Source organism: Schistocerca piceifrons, chromosome 11 (assembly GCF_021461385.2).
Source record: "Schistocerca piceifrons isolate TAMUIC-IGC-003096 chromosome 11, iqSchPice1.1, whole genome shotgun sequence".
In the NCBI taxonomy this organism is placed as follows: domain Eukaryota; kingdom Metazoa; phylum Arthropoda; class Insecta; order Orthoptera; family Acrididae; genus Schistocerca; species Schistocerca piceifrons.
Window position 1 is genome coordinate 148,228,061 of NC_060148.1, and position 17,303 is coordinate 148,245,363.

At 38.6% G+C, this 17,303-nt stretch overlaps 1 long non-coding RNA gene across 2 annotated transcripts in view; it reads left to right on the forward strand.

The window, feature by feature from the left end:
• Positions 1 to 17,303, forward strand: part of LOC124720274 — a 61,981-nt gene that overhangs the window by 38,287 nt on the left and 6,391 nt on the right. The window contains exon 3 of one of the 2 annotated variants that reach the window (XR_007006107.1): positions 11,663 to 11,794. The exons of the other annotated variant lie outside the window; for it this stretch is intronic. This is a non-coding gene — a long non-coding RNA (uncharacterized LOC124720274). Of the gene's footprint in view, positions 1 to 11,662; positions 11,795 to 17,303 lie in introns of those variants that run through there. 2 annotated transcript variants of the gene reach the window in all.

Below are 17,303 nucleotides of genomic sequence, written 5' to 3' on the forward strand. Positions count from 1 at the left end.
GAAGTAGATATCCTAGAAGTAACAAAGCAGCTTAAATCACTTAATAAAGGCAAGGCCTCCGGTCCAGATTGATTACCAGTCAGTTCCTCTCAGAGTATGCAGATAAAATAGCTCCATATTTAGCAATTACATACAACCACTTGCTCACAGAAAGGTCCTTACCTAAAGACTGGGAAATTGTTCAAGTCACACCAATACCCAAAAAGGGAAGTAGGAGTAATCTACTGAATTACAGGCCTATATCACTAATGTCGATTTGCAGTAGGGTTTTGGAACATATACTGTATTCGAACATTATGAAGTACCTCGAAGAAAACGATTTATTGACACACAGTCAGCACGGTTTCAGAAAATATGGTTCTTGTTCAACACAACCAGCTCTTTATACTCATGAAGTAATAACTGCTATTGGCAGGGGTAGTCAAATTGATCCCATATTTTTAGATTTCTGGAAGGCTTTCGTCACTGTTCCTCACAAGCAGTCTTCTAACCAAACTGCATGCCTAAGGAGTATAGCCTCAGTTGTGCAACTGGATTCATGATTTCCTGTCAGAAAGGTCACAGTTTGTAGTAATAGATGGAAAGTCATTGAGTAAAACAGAAGTAATATCCAGCGTTCCCCAAGGAAGTGTTATAGGTCCTCTATTGTTCCTGATCAATGTTAATGACATGGGAGACAATCTGAGTAGCCGTCTTAGATTGTTTGCAGATGATGCTGTCATTTACCGTCTTGTAAAGTCATCAGATGATCAAAACAACTTGCAAAAAGATTTAAATAAGATATCTGTATGGTACAAAAAGTGGCAAATGGAATAAGGAAAAGTGTGAAGTTATTCTCATGAGTACTAAAAGAAATCGGCTAGATTTCAATTATGTGGTAAGTCACACAAATCTGAAGGCTGTAAATTCAACTAAATACTTAGGGATTACAATTACAAATAACCTAAATTGGAACGGTCACATCGATAATATTGTAGGTAGAGCAAACCAAAGACTGCGATTCATTGGCAGAACACTTAGAAGGTGCAACAGGTCTACTAAAGAGACTGCTTACACCACACTTGTTTGCCCTATTCTGGAGTAGTGCTGTGCGGTGTGGGATCCGCATCAGGTGGGACTGACGGATGACATTGAAAAAGTACAAAGAAGGGCAGCTTGTTTTGTATTATCGCGAAATAGGGGAGATAGTGTCACAGATATGATGCGTGAATTGGAGTGGCAATCATTAAAACAAAGGCATTTTTCGTTGTGCCAGGACCTTCTCATGAAATTTCAATCACCAGTTTTCTCCTCCGATTGCAAAAACATTATGTTGGCACCCACCTACATAGGGAGAAATGATCATCACAATAAAATAAGAGAAATCAGGGCTCGCACAGAAAAATTTAAGTGCTCGTTTTTCCCGTGTGCTGATTGAGAGTGGAACGGTAGAGAGACAGCTTGAAGGTGGTTCATTGAACCCTCTGCCAGGCACTTTATTGTGAATGACAGAGTAATGATGTAGATGTAGATTATTATTAGTGAAATTTGGTAAATTTGATTGCGGTTATTTTCAGTTACAGTGGAGTATAAGGAAGAACATGTAAATGGAAATATACATTTCTTTCTGGATTTGAATCAGTGGTTGCAGGGAACCCATGATGCAGTTGCAATAGCATACAGCTAGTGAGGCATCAGTAATGTGAACATTTGTTCACTGCTGTAGTTATGGCTAAGGCAGGAAGGAGCAGGTATCCTACTAAGTAAACTAAGAGAGAAAGTGTAATATGCTCACAAAATAACCTCCATGCAGTTGAATTTTTTCTTCTAACTCATTATCATGTCACAAGAATTGTTCAGAATATTTCTTCAAAATTTCAGTTAAACATCTAGTGAACTTCGTAGGATAAATCAACTCGAGTCTTGAAAGTTTGTCAACTCTCATTGCATTGCCAAAAATTTTCTCGGTGATATTTTATATATAATTGTTTAAGACATAACAAGCTATTTGTGAACATTTGCTATCCTATGTGTGTAATAGTAATATATTATCATCCTTTCTTTAGTCATTGTTTTGCGAAGGGAGTACTCCATGTTAAATACACGAGAGTCAGAGTGTAGTGACTATTTATTCTAACCCCTGGCAGCATATTTAAGACCAGTGGAAGCAGGTTTGCAGCAAAGTGATAACTCGCCTAACTGTAACATATAGAACCTGTGTAATGTCTGCCACTTCAGTTGCATAGCAGATGGTAATATTTACATAATGAATGTAGTAACCACAATAATGAACCCTGTTGTTATTTTTGTATCATAGCAGTTAATGAATGAGGATTATGTTCATTAAGTCACGTTATTCAGATCAATTCCATATACAAGAGACGTGATTTTGAGATTGATGTTGATGTGTATTTTGCGAACAGCAGTGCATGATTTAACTGCAGTGTACCAATGTTTAATGTATTATATAATTTGTAAAAACAGTATCTATGAAATGAAATGCATAAAGAATAACTACTTATGCAACACTGGTACTCAAACATGACTAGTATTATATTCCATGATTGCATATTGCATGAAAATTGCTACTACAGTCTGTATGCATTTTCATAAACTACTGTTTAAAGAAATATTACAGCTGTGTACAGGGTGACAATTATTGAACTACATGAAATAAAATTGTAATAATCTCTGAATGGTTTGCTTTAGGACATTGAAACTGCATGTTGGCCACAGGACGTGATGGGAACTAGTATGCACATGCGCATGTGCCTTGTTGTCAGCCACTTGCACATGAAAATGTCACAGCACAGCATGCCTGAGCGTATAGCATTTGTGGAGGCCTACTGTGCGAGCAATAACAGCCCAACTGTGGCTCAAAGAAAGTTTGTGACGAACTTCAAGCTGAAGACAGTCAGTCCAAATGTGCTAACAATCAGGAATTTGATTTTCAACTTTGAGAGAATGGATAGTGTTCATGATGATAGTGTTGACAATGTTGATTGTTCAAAAAGAATGAATACACCTGAAAATATCAAGAAGACACATGCTGTGTTTAAAACCAGTTTCAGGAAATCGATCAGATGAGCTACACAACAGGTGGGAATCAACCAGGAGGCACTGCGAGGAATTGTTTTTGAAGACCTGCATCTCTTCCCACGTAAAATTGAAACCTATCAGCCATTAAGCCTCAAGGGCCGTGGAACAGTAGTTGTGTTTCACCAACACTATTGTCCGCAAAATTGATGAACAGGACTTTGATGTGTGAATAGGTTGTTTTAGCCATGAAGCCCACTTTCATTTGGATGGGTTCATCAACAAGAATACTTGATGCATTTGGGGGACTGTGAATCCACATTTCACAATCTAGAATTCTCTTCACCCTCAATGGCTGGCTGACTGTGTGCTGTGCAGTGTCCAGTCACAGAATAATTGGTGCGATATTCCTTGATCACATGGTGACTACCGTATGGTACGTCAAGGTTTTGGAAGATGATTTCATCCCCATTATCCAAAGTGACCCTGATTTTGGCAAGATGTGGTTCATACCGTACGGAGCTCAGCCCATTGAAGCAGGAGGAGTACTTTGGGGAAGTCATTCTGGCCTCGAGGTACCTAGAGGCCATTGGCATGGGCCTCGATTGGCAGCCATATTCTCCAGATCGGAACACATGTGACTCCTTTTTATGGGGCTATATTAAAGACAAGGTGTACAGCACCCCGAAACCATTGCTGAGCTGAAAACAGTCATTCAGGAGGTCATCAACAGCATCAGTGTTCTGACACTTCAGTGGGTCACGCAAAATTTTGCTATTTGTCTGTGCCCAATCATTGCCAATGATGATAGGCCTGTCAAATGTCTCACAACCTAAATCTGAATATCTCTAGTGACGTTTGCATGTTGAATAAAGTGTGTGCACATTGTAGTTTGTAACTAATTTAAATTGTCTTTTTCATATAGTTCAATAATTTTCACCCTGTATGAAAACATTTAGCTTTCTTTTTTACCAGTATTCCATTATAAAGGTATAATGGCAATTTTATTTGAAATTTATCTGAAAGTAACACACAAGTTTCCATCATTACAGAGGTGAAATGTGTGTTATTATTTTTCATTTGTCAGCCTGTAGAATCTGTAGAATGCCTTGTTATAGTCAAATGTATGTTTTCCAGAAAGTTGGACAATTGTGATAACAGGTTAAGTAACTTACCAGAAAGGAAACACTTCTAGGGGCTGTAGACAAAATTATCCTTGATCTTGTAGACAGAAGCTTGTGTTTAGTATTCATAATAGGACGTGGATTAACACTATTAAAATAGTCACTATACTACAGTGGAAATGAAACCATCAATGTTGGTGGTGAAAATAACAATCATTTGCTTTTTTTTGAAAAGTGATTCATCATGGCACCACCACAGTTTCTGTTCAATTCACAACATGGTTCACATTGCGCAAAAATTGATCTCAGTGGAAGGTTAAAAATCAATTTTTATTCAATTCATGTGCTGCATATTATGTTAATCTCTTGCATGATATGTTAACCTCATAATATATTTGGGCAGTGTGCACTTGAGATTGTAACTCAAAACCGGTGCAACGAGAAGCCGTTTGTATAGCGACTGTGGTGTGTTTATGTTGACTGATCGATAGGCATTGCAACAGATGCTAAGATACAAACGAGGAATCCTGCGTCCGGCCATCCTGATTCAGGTTTTCCGCGATTTCCCTAAATCGCTCCAGGCAAATGCTGGGATGGTTCCTTTGAAAGGATGGTTCCTTTGAAAGGGCACGACTGACTTCCTTCCCCGTTCTTCCCTAATCCGATGAGACCGATGACCTCGCAGTTTGGTCTCTTCCCCCAGAACAACCCAACCCAACAAACGGGGAATACATCATCTTGACTCTGAATGCAATGTGCAGACATTTCCATTTGCATTCTCTTAGACTAGTCAATGGGAGATTATCCACAGATGGAATGGAGCGAGTGGAACCAGTATCATGTTAGTAATCATCAGAATACTAGCCTGTGATGGACTGTTCACTTTATTTTGATCCCAAGATAAAAAGAATGTTTTTGCAAAGTAGTATCAGGTGGTACTTAAATTGACACACACACACACACACACACAAATTTTTCTTAGGAGCATATAATTCATTTCCTCCTCTCATATTGTAGCACTTGTTTTAGTATGAAGTGAGATAATAAACACTTTAGGGTAATAAATGATATAGCACCAGATTCTTATTAGAGTACCATTTACAAACAAAAGGTCTACATTCATGGATTCCTACAACTCTTAGATTCCTATCTAAGGACTTCTGGACATTGGGTTTTTCAGCAGAATGAGTCCTGCAGTATTTTAGTAATTATGGTTTTAGTGAAAGTACAGCAGAGAAGAGTTATTCCTTCAGCAGGGAAGACTTTTGTGCATATCTCCATTCAACACTGACTACCAGGTGTCATAACACTTTACAGAATTCATGCAGCAGTCAACAAAACAATCAGACCAGTTCTGACCTCATTCGATAAGTCTTCAAGAGGTGGACTGAAAGTCAAATTAACATCTCTTTCCGAGGCATATTCAGTCCAAAATAGAGTATTAATTAAGGTAGTTGTATATTCTAGCAGTTACACTTCAATAATTCCCATACGACTATCCTAATAGTTGAAAGGACACATTAGTGTGAAACTATCGGGAAGTAAATTAAGATCAAACTGCAAGAACTTGTGAAAATACATAGATACTGTGTTCTTTGCTCAATTTTGTCAATCTGTTATTGTTCTTTGAGTTCTCTCTGTTGCAGACATAATGCAAATAGAAAGTGTCATTCATAAGGCATTGTTTGCTTTTCTTTGTAAAGCATCAGCAGCAGTAACATTGTGATCAATGAGAGCAGACGATAAGAGTTGCTACTATGATCAGATTAGTATGGATGTTCAGTAGTAATAATAATAATAATAATAATAATAAATTTATTGCCATTGGGCTGATTACAGCAATAGACAGTCAAGAGCATATATTTCTACATAAACTACTATATCTATGTAAATTGATTTACATAAAATAGTTACACATTAGAATACAGTATTTTCATCTTCAAAAAATTTGTCAGTGGTGTAAAACGGATTGTTCACTAGTAGGTTGTATAATTTAGCTTTAAAAATATTTACCGGCAGTTCTTTAAAGTCAGCACTTAGCCTAATAAACATCCTTAGGCCAAGAACTAGGTAGGAGTTCTGTGATTTTGATAATCTATGATATGGCATGTCTACAGATGTTCTGTTTCTAGTATTATGGCTATGAATGTCACTTCTCAACACAAAATTAGAGACATTGTTTCTAATGTACAATAAAACATTGTAGATGAATAAGTTTACTACTGTAAGACACTGCAATTTAATAAACAGAGGTTTACAATGTTCTGTTGTATCAGAACCCGTTATTATTCATATTACTTTCTTCTGTAAAAGTAAAATGTCATTTACATGACAGCTACTACCCCACAGTAAGATTCCATAAGAGATGATGCTTTGGAAGAAGGCAAAATATGCTGAACTCACATAGTAATTGGGAACATGTCTTTTAACAGTGAATGAGGCTATGTTACACTGTCAAACTGCTGTGAATGATATTAGTGCTGATGCACTTAATCTAGCCCTGACTACCTGTGTAAAGATAATGTGATGATATCGTAGCTTCTTATGAGAAACCACTCAGATTAAGCACTACATATTTCATACTCCAACACAAACTAACATACACTATGCACTGATGCATGAGTGGGAACACCTAAGGGGAGAAACATAGTATTTTTATGTTATAAACCCAGTCACAGATCATAAAAGTTTATTAACCAGGTAATTGATTTTGGTTAATGATCAACTTCAGACCTAAAAATAATGAATGGTAGGTAGATGTAAAATATATCCAAGCTGCTCGAAATACAGAATCTGAAATCATTACTAGCAAACTTGACAGCATTTCTGTTCCCTAGTTAATCCAATATACTACATAATTCATGTAACTGTGTATATACCTGTTACTACCACATTAATTAGCAATTGAAACGTTGGCACAACATTAAACAGTTTTTGAGTACCATGGGCATCATTATGGTAGAACTGTTAACACTTCAAAGATGTGAAGTATAGTATCATCCAGCGACAAGTGATGTGTCAGCACTCTGACATGCTATATGCCACTGCTGCACATCGGTTCACATAACTTCAAAGAAATACTCATTGTAATTCATTGTACAGAATCTTATATTAGGTCTACAACTTTGCTTCCACTGTTTTGCAGTAGACGGCGTCAGTGGAAAGTAGTGGTGCTATTCATAGGTTGTAAGTGTCATACAATAAGCTTAGAAATTTGAGAACATAACACCACCAAAATATTAGTTTATTTTTGATTGCATCTTAAAGTTATTTTCGGATTAATATGTCAACTTCGAAGCCCAATTCATGTCATCTGTGGGAGGTCTTAATTTTCTGCTTTGATGTGAAGAAATCTGCAGCTGAGCCTCATAAAAAGTTGGGTAAGACCTGTCACTAACAGGTATCTCATCACAGAACTTGGAGAAAATGGTTTCTGTGCTTAAAGAATGGTGATTTTGATGTTGAAGACTGGCATGGTTGTGAAAGAGAGAAAGCTTTCGATGCTGCTGCAGACGGCGGGAACAATTACAGGAGATCGTTCTCAAAAGCAATTTATGTGTTTGAGCCGATCACTGAAAGACAAATGGCCACAATACAGCAATAGAAATGAAAAGATGATTTTGCAGCAAGACAGTGCACGACCCCAAGTCGAAAATCCCGTCAAAACATACTTGGAAACACTGAAATTGTAAGTTCTACTCCACCTGCTGTATTTTCTGGATATTCCTCCCTCAGACTGCCACCTCTCTTGATCTATGGCACACGACCTAGCTGACTAGCACTCGCGGTCATATGAACAAGTGCAAAATTAGATTGATTCATGGCATCCTCTCAAAAGATGCCTAGTTTATACACTGTGGGCTTAGTATGCTGCCCTAAAGCTAGAAGACAGCAGTGGTCAGCGAAGGCCAATACTTTGAATTGTAAATTTTTTTGTAAGTTTTTCGCAATGAAGTCTTGAACTTCAAGAAAAAACGGCAGAAGCAAAGTTATAGACCTAGTATCATAAAATGAAACAAGGAGAATGGTCTTATTAACAATGATACCAGCTGTGTTACAAAATTTCATAGCATCATTATACAGTCAATTGAATATTTAAACTAAATGTGCAGCTTGCTAATGTAATGGACCATAAAAAACCATTCCTTCAAGCATACACATTGCACCCATACAGTTCATTCACCAAATATGATCCAACAAGCTGACCCTCAGTCATATGCAAAGAAGCCGACAAAGTGTCAGTCAGCACTATTGTTCTATGGCATTTCTCATGAGCTACCATTAAAACATATTGTAACAAATATACTATGTTAAGAAATGTATAAAGTGCTGCCGTACAGTGCATTTGAATAATCAAACAAGAAGTGTGAAGCTCACCGGTAAAACATGAAAAACCGTTTTTTAAATGGATAACTGCATCTGCACGATCCTCTCAATGTTAGGAGCAAATAAGTTGGTTCAATTATACACAACTAAATCAAAAAACAGTTGTCATTGGACATAAACAATGTGTTTGTTGCATCAAATATTTACTTTATGATAGGGGAATTAATGAATCAGTAAGCTGTAATGAGTAAGGAGACTTTATTAAAATACAATAATGAGTAAGGAGACTTTATTAAAATACAATAGTACACTACTGGCCATTAAAATTGCTACACCAAGAAGAAATGCAGATGATAAAGGGGTATTCATGGACAAATATATTATACTAGAACTGACATGTGATTACATTTTCACGCAATTTGGGTGCATAGATCCTGAGAAATCAGTACCCAGAACAACCACCTCTAGGCGTAACAACGGCCTAGATACGCCTGGGCATTGAGTCACAGAGCTTGAATGGCGTGTACAGGTACAGCTGCCCATGCAGCTTCAACATGATACCACAGTTCATCAAGAATAGTGACTGGCGTATTGTGCCGAGCCAGTTGCTCGGCCACCATTGACCAGACATTTTCATTTGGTGAGAGATCTGGAGAATGTGCTGGGGCAGCAGTTGAACATTTTCTGTATCCAGAAAGGCCGGTACAGGACCTGCAACATGCGGTCGTGCATTGTCCTGCTGAAAAGTAGGATTCCCAGGGATCGAATGAAGGGTAGAGCCACAGGTCGTAACACGTCTGAAATATAATGTCCACTGTTCAAAGTGCCATCAATGCGAACAAGAGGTAACCGAGACGTGTAACCGATGACACCCCATACCATCACGCCAGGTGATACGCCAGTATGGCGATGACGAATACACGCTTCCAATGTGCGTTCACTGCGATGTCGCCAAACACGGATGCGACCATCATGATGCAGTAAACAGAACCTGGATTCATCCGAAAAAATGACGTTTTGCCATTTGTGCACCCAGGTTCATCATTGAGTACACCATCGCAGGAACTCCTGTCTGTGATGCAGTGTCAAGGGTAACCTCAGCCATGGTCTCCGAGCTGATAATCCATGCTGCTGCAAATGTCGTCAAACTGTTCGTGCAGATGGTTGTTGTCTTGCAAACGTTCCCATCTGTTGACTCAGGGATCGAGACGTGGCTCCACGATCCGTTACAGCCATGCAGATAAGATGCCTGTCATCTCGACTGCTAGTGATAAGTGGCCATTGGGATCCAGCACGGTGTTCCGTATTACCCTCCTGAACCCACCAATTCCATATTCTGCTAACAGTCATTGGATCTCAACCAATGCGAGCAGCAATGTCGCGATACGATAAACCCGTAATTGCGATAGGCTACAATCCTACCTTTATCAAAGTTGGAAACGTGATGGTACACATTTATCCTCCTTACACGAGGCATCACAACGACGTTTCACCAGGCAATGCTGGTCGACTGCTGTTTGTGTATGAGAAATCGGTTGGAAACTTTCCTTATGTCAGCCCGTTGTAGGTGCCGCCTCTGGTGCCAACCTTGTGTGAATGCTCTGAAAAGCCAATCATTTGCATATCACAGCATCTTCTTCCTGTCGGTTAAATTTTGCATCTGTAGCACATCATCCTTGTGGTGTAGCAATTTTAATGGCCAGTAGTGTAACTATGTCAGGTAATTAACAGTATAGTTATACAATAAAATTGGTAATGAAAACAGGCTGTACCTGTACAATTCTACCCATCAACCAGGAGCACACAAACCTAGCTTACAGTAATATACAGCACAGTAGGAAAAATAAATGTCAGTTGGCATAGTCAGTGCTAATCTTTTACGTATCATCCAACCATTGTGTGTCATTGATGAGGTTGAAAGATACATAAAACATTAGCACTGACTATGTCCAGTACATTTCTTTTTCCAGTGTATTGTATATCTCTGTAAGCCAATTTTGTTTGCTCCTGTTTGATGTGGAGAATTGTGGATGTAGTCTGTCTACTAAAAAATCTTTGGTCTCATTCACTAGCAAACTGCAGATCTCTTGTTTCCATTACCAGTCAGATTGTGTAACTGTACAGTTAATTATGTAACATAATTAGTATTGCATTTTAATAAAGTCTCCATCCTAATACCAATTTATTGGTTCATCAAGATCTCATACGAAATAAATGTCAGGTGTAAAAAATATGCTGATTATGTCCAGTCACAAGTGTATTTGTATTTTGTTGGATATGATTGAGCTGGCTTATATAATCCCCAATGGTGGATGGGTTGTGCAGACACAGTTATCCAATTAGAACACTTGTTTCTATTTTATAGACGAGTTTTGCACTTGTTGTGAAATGATTTCATGATTAGAATGTGCTGTATATATTTTGTAGCATATTATTATATGTCTTAATAAAACCTCCTTAGTTACAATGTGCTTTAACTGTAGCTCATGAGTAAATGCCATGGGACAGTAGCACTGAGCGACATATTTTTTTTTTTTTCCCCATATTGTTGAGAGCTGGTTTGTCAGATCGTGTTCAGCAGATGGATTGTGGGGTCACAATGTGTGCTCTTGGAGGAAGGATTTTTATGGTCTGTTTCATTAGCAAGCTGCAGATTCTGTTTAAATGATACACTGCATAGTATAAAGCTATGAAATTTTGTAATGCAGCTAGTATTATTTTTTAATAAAATCATTTTCCTCATCAAATTTTATTGCTGAATATATAAGCACAGTCATCTGTATTTTGAGGTTTCCTTTCACAAAATTCTGTGGGAAAGATATTATGCAATTAATTAAAATGATTCTTTCTCTGAACATTATCTAAAATGATGTGCAGCAGTGGAATCAGGCGTGTCAGAATGCTGGCACATCACTCATCACTGCATGGCAGTATACTTCATGTCTTTACTGTATTAACATGTCTAGTGTAATGGTGTCTATGGTACTAAAAAATTGTTCAATTTTTTGACAATGGTTGTATGGCTGATTAATGAGACTGTGACATCTATATATGCAATGACAAGAATTGCGTAGTATCGTCAATTTACTCAGGAAAGGAACTGCTGTCATATTTGTTAATAATGATTCCTGAGTCTGTATTTTATATGTTTTGGACATATTGTACATCAAACTACCATTGAATTTTATTATTTTTAGGTCTGAAGATGGACATCATTGACCAAAACTAATTACCTGGTTGATAAGCTTTTGTGAACTGGGACTCGATTTATTACAGAACAGATGTTTATTGGATCATTGTGAAACAGTATTATAAATATGTCGCAACTCACATATATGTGACAACTGAGGAAAACCTATAAATAAATTTTTGTCCAGTACAAATTATGTTGTGCATTGAATGGAAGCTATGATGTGCCATAAAATATTTCTTTTAAAATGAAGTCATTGTTTTACAGTTAGTAATTGAAATGTGATGTCAAACGACAGTTAAATTCACCACCAAGGTTGACTCCACCTCCACTGCCATTTATTGATTATTTTGATGTTTTAAATTCGTATGTATGTCTACTGTTATTATGAGTAATTAAACACAAGCTTCCATCTAAGCGATCAAAGATAAATTTTTGGCTAAATCCCTGAGCTGTGTATTACTTGTAGCAGATTAACTTAAAATGTTACTGCTATTGTCTGTCTTTCTGGTTAGTATACATTTGATGGTAACAAGGGATTCTACAGGTTCTAAAGACTGACAAACGGAAAAATTAATAATATACATATCATCACTGTAATGACAGAAATTCTTGTGCATTTCTTTCTGAGAAATTTTGAATTAAATTTCCATCACACCTTCATAGTGGGATACTGCTAGAAAATTAAGTTGAATTTGCCGCATGCAACTGTAATAAATATTTATATAGTAGTTTAGTGAAACAAATACTGGTCATTGCTGCAGTTTTTCAAGCAATAAGTAGCTGCAGAAATTACAGTATGTCTTACAGACTCCTCCCAGGGGTCTTTCGTGGGTCGCACATCATGGCCACCACAACCACATCTGTTGGACACCACCATGCCTGACTCTGCTGATAGTTGCCTGCATGCATGCATCCCCTTGAGTTAAGCACAAAGAAAATCGCTATCTGATTAACTTAAGCTTACCTGTATTTACAGTAGGTGCTCAAAATGATGTCCCTGTGTGTTAAGAGCGCCTCGACTTCTCCTGAGCACATTAGCAAACACCCGACAAACTTCGGATGACGAAATCTGGGAAATGGCTAGCCGAACCCTGTCTTTCGACTCGTCGAGCATGTGGGGATTGTTTTGTTTTTAACATTCCCCAAAGACAAAAATTGCATGGATTTAGATATGGAGAACAAGGAGGCCTGTCAACTATCCTATAATCAAAAACGTTTCTTATTGCTGTTGTAGGAGCATTCGCGATGTATGATCTTGCATTGCCCTGCATTAAATAACTGTACATCTTTTTGTTAGGTGTTAGTTATAAAAAAAGGGATACAGTATATTGTTGACATATGTCAGAACGTATTGTTTTGTGGAAAAAGATTGGTCCAATAATTTATCTTAAACTAATGGCACACCACACTCCTGTTTTCACATCTTGCAAGGTTGTTGATGTAATTCAGGAGGATTTTCAGATCTCCAGTGTCCATTGATCTGAGAATTTACTTATCCTGTCAAACGCAGCCATTCTTCATCAGAAAAACAGGATCTCAGGATCCACAGACTGTAACAGGCAGTTGCAGTGACGATCTGGAGCAACAGTGTCTGATTTCCTCATTTCATGCACTACCATTATTCTGTATGGTTTCAGTTGCAGTTTGTACACAGTTCTGCGAGCAGATGCTATTGACACACCAGTCTGAAGTGCCAAATGGTGCAGAGATTTTCTTGTACTTCTTTCCAAGGCCTCCCCTATCTCAAGTAATTTATTTTCAGTTAAAACACTAGGTTCTCTAGGCCTTCATTTCTGTAACACAGATTCAGTCTCTTAAAATTTATATCGTTGAATCATTGGATACATGCACACTGGGAAATTTTGGTATTAATTCAGGCCAACATTCCACATAAAATTCTGTTTTTTATAGTTCAACACAAGGAACACTTGTTGCTCCTTCATGTGTACCATACCGAATACACCCTCAACAGGAAACTCAAAACAAAACACCCAAACACTCAGTCACACTGTATAGAAGATGTGCACAGTGTTTCTGCCTGATGGCTGGGCCCAGCATATATGCGCAGGGAAAGCCCCGGACTCAGTGTAGTCGCAATAATCATGTCTAGCAACAATATTTGAAGTGATTAAATGTGATAAAAAAAAGCTCAAAATATAACACCAGTACACTCAGTCGCACAGTGTAGGGGCATGCAAAAGTATTGGTGTTGGAGAACTATGCGTAGTAACTATGGCAGTCGTAGTGGCGGCAGCCAGCAAGTGCACTGCACAACCCGTGGACCCCTCCCAGGCATCTTTCTCGAGACACTCTTTACTAGTCACACTTTGTCTTGCCTGTTTTAGTACCATTTCTGCACTTGTAGTGATACTTGATGCACTTGTTTCATCAATAATGGTTTTACAAATTATATAATATATTATACATTTCAGTTTGCTGTCTCTTTCTGCCTTAGTCAGTACCTGTCTCCTATTGCAACTATACCACAGATTCACTATAACCATAGATTCAAATTCCATAAGAAAAGCATATTTAAGGGCAAATGTACTTTCTTATCCTGTACTGTAACTTAGAGTGGCTGCAATGAAATGAAGCAGTAGGATCCTAAAAAGCCATTGTTTTCCTACTGAAGTGTTGTGTAGATCATAAAATTAACTTTCCATAATCATCAAGTGACTGAGGGATTTTACCAGATTTCTCTAATTATTACTGTATCATATTTAGTTCATAGTTGTTTCTCTGTCACTTACTTACACTGTTTTTGAGTGGTGATGCTGGAAGAATGGAAACATTGGATGCTCACCATACATAATATTATGATTTATCTCAAGTATCTGTCTTAAAACCAACAGCAAAATACACACTTAGAAAAGCTATTAAGAAGCTCGTTATTGTGTATTCATATCTGCAAAAGCTATTAAGAAGCTCGTTATTGTGTATTCATATCTGCATCAAGAGTTAATTTGCGAAACATCCACATCATAGGTTGTGATGGGGAGTGGATGTTGATTTGGCAGGAGGATGCAAGCCTAGAAATTCTGCTGTGATTAATTTTCGTATTATGGATTTGTATTCTGTGTGGGGTGCAGGGGTGTTGTTGCTATTCAACAATTTTTCATAGTCAAAAATAAAGATCAGGCTATCATCTGACATGGTGGTAGTTAGACATCATGAATCAGACATGTATTTCTGGTCTCTGCAAATGCATTAAGCCCCAACAATTCTCATGTGAATATTGTAGTAGCCAAGAGCCGTCATTCATATAAAAATGGCAGGGGCTAAATTAAAGACACACTGCAGCACCATAGCTAGTTCACGAAGCTTGGTGAACTTGTCATTATTTTGGTTCTCTCTTTCTGAACATGTGCCATTTGAAAAGCTTTTCAACATAGGTGGTTTTCACTTCTGATGACAAAGCATCAGCAGTGATTATATTGTAAACATAATGAGCAAAGGATACTTGTCAATAAATTTTTTATGGTATGTGACTGCATTGTCAATAAATAAAACTATCCAACATTTCAGCCACTGTTGCGAATGGGTTCCTGAGCGTGTTTTGCTAACTGTGCAGGAAAGCGTACACAGTGATAAGAAAAGCTGGCTCAAAAACCTGTTGAAAATGAAACCACTAAATGGATGCAGTGCAAGTTCGATTTCAAACTCTGCTAACACTAAAGAAAAACAGTTGTTATTAGAATGTGGAGCAAGGAACACAAGAAACTGAGAGTGATGTCTAGACTAAGTCATTGTTAAGCAAAACTGTCATTCAGTCTACAAATACTAAAAGAATGACAAGTACTGTTGACAGTGTAAGTGTAGGTTTTGCTGCCATTACCACTCTTTTTTTTTTTTTTTTTAAGGAAACAGCTCTCCATTTCACCCCATTATGCCTAGAATGCTGTGCTGGCTCCAGTATGTTGACGATACCTTTGTTAACTGGTCACATGAAGAAGAAGAAGAGCTACCAAAATTGCAAAGTCCAATGTACTATGGAGATTGAAAAGAATGGAGGCTGCCTTTCCTTGATGTGGGTGTTTAAAGAAAACCTAATGGTAAACTTGGCCACAGACTAATATACACACATTAAAAAAAGTTTTGCATCACCCCGGTTCCCAAAACTCCTGAAGATAGACATTGACTGTGGATATTGTATCATAGACACAGTCCCTTTGACTGTTTAGACATGTCACTAAACCCACCCGAAGGTATAAACAACCAAGCATGAGCAGCACCAATTACACGAAGGGGGTCAGACAGCCGATCAGTTCCAGTCATTCCATGAGGGTGGAGGTACACGGCTCGCGTTGTCTGTAGTTCAACCATGCTTAGAAGGTCACTACCACAGTTTGATGACATCCACATTGTTACTTTGTGCCACGAAGGGCTCTCAACAAGGGAAGTGTCCAGGCATCTCGGAGTGAACCAAAGTGATGTTGTTTGGACATGGAGGAGATACAGACAGGAACTGTCGATGACATGCTTCCCTCAGGCTGCCCAAGGGCTCCTACTTCAATAGATGACCGCTACCTATGGATCATGGCTCGGAGGAACCCTGACAGCAACGCCACCATGTTGTTATTTTGTGCAGCCACAGGACATCATGTTACGACTCAAACTGTCCGCAGTAGGCTGCATGATGCACAACTTCAACCCCGATGTCCACAGCGAGGTCCATCTTTGCAACCATGACACCATGCAGCATGGTACAGATGGGCCCAACAACATGCTGAATGGACCGCTCAGCATTGGCATCATGTTCTCTTAACTGATGAGTGTCGCACATGCCTTCACCATACAATCATCAGAGACATGTTTGGAGGCAACTTGGTCAGGCTGAATGCCGTAGACACACTGTCTGGCAATTGCAGCAATGTGGAGGTTCCTTGCTGTTTTGGGGTGGCATTATGAGGGACCGATGTATGCTGCTGGTGGTCATGGAAGGCGCCATAACAGCTGTACAATTTGTGAATGCTATCCTCCGATTGCTAGTGCAGCCATATCAACAGCATATTGGCAAGAGATTTGTCTTCATGGACGACAGTTTGCACCCCCATTGTGCACATCTTGTGAATGACTTTCTTCAGGATAACAACTTTGTTCGACTAGAGTGGCCAGCATGTTCTCCAGACATGAACCCTATTGAACATGCGCAGGATAGATTGAAAAGGGCTGTTTATGGATGACGTGACCCACCAACCACTCTGAGGCATCTACGCCGAATCGGCGTTGAAGAGTGGGATAATCTGGACCAACAGTGCCTTGATGAACTTGTGGACAGCATGCCATGACAAATACAGGCATGTATGAATGCAAGGGGACATGCTTCTTGGTATTAGAGGTATCGGTGGTTACAGCAATCTGGACCACCACCTCTGAAGGTCTCGCTGTATGGTGGTACAACATTCAATGTGTGGTTTTCATGAGCAATAAAAAGGGCAGAAATGATGTTTATGTTGATCTCTATTCCAATTTTCTGTACAGGTTCCGGAACTCTCAGAACCGAGATTATGGAAAACTGCTTTTGATGTGTGTAGAAAACCCACCAGCATGGACAGGTACCTACATGCCTCCCCCTACCAAGGGCACCCATAGGATCAGCACTGAGCATCTGAAGGCGGAATCACAAAACCTCAGATCCATCATGG